This window comes from Tachypleus tridentatus, chromosome 13, assembly GCF_004210375.1.
Source record: "Tachypleus tridentatus isolate NWPU-2018 chromosome 13, ASM421037v1, whole genome shotgun sequence".
NCBI lineage: Eukaryota > Metazoa > Arthropoda > Merostomata > Xiphosura > Limulidae > Tachypleus > Tachypleus tridentatus.
Window position 1 is genome coordinate 169,030,799 of NC_134837.1, and position 6,153 is coordinate 169,036,951.

The following is a 6,153-nucleotide window of genomic DNA, read 5'->3' on the forward strand; positions in this document are numbered from 1 at the left end:
TCTAAAACAAACAAACAAACATACTTATATGACGAAGTTCACGACGAAATACGTGAGGTTAATAAATGACAAGAGACATGAAACTTTATGCGAGAAAAATTATACAAAGCATGCAGCTGAAGAAATACCTAAATGTTTCACTGAGAAAAAATAAAGTTATTGGAAGAAAAATAAATTTAAATGCGAGATTTCAAGAATATAGTTGTGGATTTTCAACACTATTTATATTGATCTAAGCTATAACACTTACAATTGAGAATTAAGCTTTTAAAAAGTCATTGTTTTGCCACGTTTTTAAATCTTGTTCTTATCCTTAAAATAATTTAAAAAATTCACAGTTCGAATCAGTTTCCTTAACCTCGTTAAAAGCTTGATAAATACCACTACTGTAAGAATGTATACTGAATTAATGTATAGTATAAAATAATCAGGAACTGTCAAATGTTTTATTGATATTTATGTTAAAAAACTAAATTTTCAAAAACCACTACAGTAAATGAGCTCACATTATTAAGGAATAGAATGTAATTGTACAAGCATTTAAGAATAATGTGAATGATTTTTTGTGCCCATATAAATAATCAAGTGATTTACAAAAACTATCGTATAGATTATAAACCAGTTTCGTTATCTATGAAAATTATGCCATCTAACATCACGAGTACGTCTTATCTATGAAAGAGATACAAGTAGTATCTGTCAGCTTAAGTTAATATTAGTGAAAGTCATTCAAAAGGAATTATTAAACAAATAGTTTCGCAGTGTAGATGAATTACAACCGTTATCTAAGATTAACGTTTATTGGTACTAAATGTGGTGCTGCAGATAATTAGATTAACGTTCATTGGTACTAAATGTGATACTGCAGATAATTAGATTAAGGTTTATTGATACTGAATGTGGTACTGCAGATAATTTCGTTAACTCTAAGTTAATTCTTCTTCAAATCAAAATCAAGCTTTTGCGTTTCACACTCACATCAACCTTTCATTGTGTATTTTTCACTGAGAGAAACTACACTTATATTCCGTTAATTTTACATTGTTCTAATACAGTTTTCATGCGTGGGAGAAAAAACCCTACGTTTATTGCAGACATATTAGTAGTAAGGAATGAAACTACAATTATATGATTCTGGAAGAAATATAGTAATTATTATATAGACGTACAATTTGTGATGTATACATTTATTTCTTCGTCAAAAAAATTATAAAAGGGCGAAAATAGCTTATTTCAATATACTTAAATGAGTGAGGGTGCATTTGGGGTTCCGACGAAATATTCATAAGTTGTTTATTTACTCAGTGCTTTCATTTAATACGCCCCTAGTGGCTCAGCTGTAAGCTATAACGCTAAATGTAGTATTCAATCTCTGCAATGAATATATCGCAACTAGCTAATTGTGCAGGTTTGTTCTTGAAACAAACAAACAAAACCATTTAACATACCATTAAAATACATTCCAGCAAGGAACGCTTAATAGTCGAGGTCGTGTGTGTGTCTTTTTTATTTGAGAAAAGAGGTGCTGTCAGTGGCGGCGCCAAGGGGAGGGCTTGGGGGGCTTGAATCCCCCCCCAAATGAGCCAAGCTCCCCTCAGATCCCCAATGTTGTTACCTACATATATTCATAAAATATGGAAAACACAATCGTCGTTGTTGCTTAACAATTAACATCAAAGTGACATAGATCTGTAGAACTCAACGTCTTCATTAAGACGGAAGAATGTGTCATGCGTCCCATAGCAACTACTGAATGCACTGAAACTCATGCGGCTGTATTGCCGCTCCCTGTGTAATGCAATTCTATCTTGAGCTTTGACAAAGATTATACAATCACGTTGATTTTAAGTTACAACAGATCATCAGGGATTTTACTTAATAAACCAAAGGTTTCACAGGTATTTACTCATTAATTTCATTTATCTTTTATTGAAAAGTAAAACATAGCATACATGTATAAGTGTATTGTGTATAGGTCAAAACTATGAAGTATTAAAACCGGTGTTGTGTCCTCTGTGAGATCATTTTTTATTGTGCATCAACCATCCAAAATTTCCTGCCAATCACCAGAACAGTTGCATTGTTTTGAAGTAATATTGAGTATACACACATCATGATGAAAGGTAATTAGCCTGATAGTGATTTTACTTTTCCTCAGAGTGTATTAACTTCACATGGGATAATTCGTTTCTGCTATGTAAACTATGTCTTTATGTTATATTTCTTTTGATTTGTAGCTTTACTCTTAATGGTATGTTAAATGTTCAATCTAACCTAATCTTGATGTTCTTTATTATTATGTATTACCTTGGGTGGAATTTAGGTGAGCTTCCTCTTTTACGTATACGTATATTTTCATAAACAAATTATTTCTAATATGTAATAATGAATTATTAATCAGAGTATGAGTTTTCAATGAAAACTGGATTGAAAACGCAGTTCAAAATAGCGCACCTTTCTGAAATGTACCTTGGTATTTACATTATTATAATTTACCATCTATATTTTATATTGATGGCATTTTGGGAAACCCCTCCAAACGTTACCTCAGCCCCCCCTCCCATCTCCCCAACGAAAATATCCTAGTGCCGCCACTGGGTGCTGTGAATTTTATTGTTTGTGCCCATTAGTGTTTCTTGGTTTAGAGCAGTGGTGAATAAGAAAAGGTATGTATTCCATGGATTTAAGATCGTTTTACATGTGTATCATACTCCGGAAAGTTTTCAATATGGTGTAAGGATATGTTTTTTTTTTAAATTAAAATAACTATACGCCAAATTACACATATATAATTTATATATTTTCATATCATGATGGTGTTTGATTAGTTTGACAAATAAGCTCACTGATTTTAAAACACAGTGTCCTTGAGCCACTGCGGCTTGTGCCCTCTTAGCTGCAGACATCCTTTGTTCATTGTATCGCGTAACCGGTCTTGGTTCTTTTGTTTTGTATTTTCTTGTCTTGGTACTGTCTCAGTCCTTCACTAAGTTTGGCGAATGACCTCGTTTACTTTGTTAAAACAAACTCAATTGCACGTGTTCAAATTTAGTTGTTTGTTTAACAGGTTTGTTTTGATTCAGCCAGGCGCTTTGTGTGATTTTTATATGAATATCAAATGCTATTTAGTTTATATATATTTAACACAATAAGCTCAACACAGATTTTAGGCTCCTTAGTGTGTGTGGTGTTTTCTTATAGCAAAGCTACACCGCACTATCTGCTAAGTCCACCGAGGGGAATCGAACTCCTGATTTTAGCGGTGACTGTTTTAACATCTTGAAGTTAGTTACTTAATAAATTTAGTTCGAGTAGGGATATTTATTTCGAAGTTTAAAAATAATTTATAAAATTATATTTTATATTTATATTATTTTCGCTTATATTTACTGGTATTTAATGATACTTTTATAACTATTAAACGGCAACAGACTGGTAAATTATCTGGTTTTCGAAGTGATTACATCGGGCCTGATATCTCATTTATGTTTCAGAAATGGTACCCCGTGCAGGCCTTAGGTTTATAAGTAAGTTGTCACACGTAAATTGAAATATGTCCGTTATTTTTATCTCTCGCAAAAGTATCTCCCGGTGGGACAGCGGTAAGTCTTCTGATTTGAAATGTTAAAACAAGAGGCTCGATTGACCTCGGATAACACAATAGATGACCTCTGTGGCTCTACTATAACGAAACATACACTCATGCAAAAGTGTAGAAAAACATGTGATGTTTCATATTTTACAATAGCACTTTGTCACCCCATGTAAACCTCAATTTGAAAACGTTTCTTTGTGAGGCAAAGCTCCTCTAAATCCTTTGCTAACGCTAAACCTATTAATGGAACCAAGTATGTTTTTTTCTGCTGCTTATATACCAGAAGGTTTCCTAAGGATTTTTTTTTCCTCAACTTTAGAGTTATATTTTAACTTCTTTATGACGTCACTTATATACTGGCCTTGTGACAAATGATCAAAAAAATTGAAGAACGTTCTAGTAAATACATTCGTTTATCAACTTTGGAAAGAAATTTTATAATCTTAAATATATGTTTTTGTAAGTTTCACTTGAACTTACTTATATATAGGTGAATTTTTAACAGCACAAATAGTTTTACAGACACAAAATTTGTGATCAACTGTACAATAGGAAAATGACCCTCGCTAGTACAGCGGTAAGTCTACGGATTTACAACGCTAAAATCAGGGATTCGTTTCCCCTCGGTGGGCTCAGCAGATAGCCCGTTGCGGCTTTGTTATAAGAAAACACACACACACAATAAGAAGATACCTGTTATGTACTGTCTAGGTACTGTTATGTACTGTCTGGGTACTGTTATGTACTGTCTGGGTACTATTTAAGATCACTTCTTACTCCACATTAAAGAGTAATCGCTCAGGACCATTTTTAAAGCTTTACAAAAAAGTAGGATCATTATTCCAATACCTAAAAACCACCTCAATAGCAACGAAGAACATAAACGTATCAACAGTTTATTTAAGTGGAGGTAGCATGCAGTGAAAATATTTTAAAATAACGTATTTATCCCTAAACTGTAGGTTACCTATCCAAATGCGACAGTCTTATTCGATAGTATTAATTTTCAACGCTGTTAGTTCAGTAATATTTTACTAAACGTTGCAGTTTTTGATGATATTTTCAGTACGCATTATTCGTGACATTTTGTGTGTGTTTCACAGAGTTTAGAACAGTGCCTTGGACACTAATATGTTGTAGATAAAAAAGAAAAAAACAACAACAACACAAAAATGTATTGTTTCAAACTTCCCAACAGTCAAGACAAGTAGACTCTGAAACAGTCTTCAGTGTAACGAAATTGTTCAACATGCACAATATGGTGCTTATAAGCCCGGCATGGTCAGGTAGTTAAGGCATTCGACTTGTAATCTGATGGTCGTTGGTTCGAATCACCATCACACCGAACATGCTCACCATTTTAGCCCTGAGGGCGTTATAATGTGACGGTCAATCCCATTATTTGTTGGTAAAAGATTAGTCCAAGATTTGGCGCTACGTGGTGATGACTTGCTGCATTCCCTCTAGTCGTACGCTGCTAAATTAAGGACGCCATTTATAATGTTGTACTGTACTGTTATTATTGTACAGAAGAGGTACACCAGTGAATCGTTGGTTGTCGTATGTGATAAAGCGAAGAAAGGATAAGGTTCGCGTTTTAAAGGTTTGTTTTTGAATTTCGTGCAAAACTACATGAGGGCTATTTGTGCTAGCCGTCCCTAATTTAGCAGTTTAAAACTAGAGGGAAGGCAGCTAGTCATCACCACCCAACGCCAACTCTTGAGCTACTTTTTTACCATCGAACAGTGGGATTGACCGTACCAGTAACGGGAGTGACGAGGATTCGATTCCGCGACCCTCAGATTACCAGGCGAGTGCCTTAACCACCTCACCATGTCGGGCCTAGTTTTACAAGTAATCAGTATCTATCTTTACAAATTTTCTGTAAGATATTAAAGGATATACTAACTGGATCTTATTGTAATTTTAAAAAGAATGTTAAATGAAGTTTCATTTTACACATTACTGATGGTGTCTAACTAAAAACTGATTCGAACGTAGTGTTGTTTTAGGATTATTTTTTCAGCTAATTGTTCATTAATTATACTTTTAGAATATTTTTGATGAAGTTTCAACACCATGATAATTCATATTCCATGACATAAATATCTTACTGTTTTTGTTGAAAGTTACAGAATAGACTTATGGACTATCTGTGCTCCAACCACACGTAGGAATTGCCCCCAGATCTTAGGCTTGTAAGTTCGTAAAGTTACCGCTGATCTATCAGAGTATCTATCTTCTTATATGTATAATATTAAGACTATTTATGTCTGATCGTTATCTATTTGAATTGCTGTGTAAGTTTATAACAATAAAAACCTCTTTATTTAGTAGATGTTCTTTTAGATGAATTCATATATACGCTCTATTAGATTAACTTCTTATATTTGTAAAATACTTTTATCTCAATATTTTATTAAGCAAGTATAAATTCTACGAATTTACAACGCTAACATAAGGGGTTCTATTCCCCTTGGTGGACTCAGCAGATAGCCCCATGTAGCTTTGCCATAAGAAAACACACAAACAAGTAACAATAAATCCCACAGTGTTTC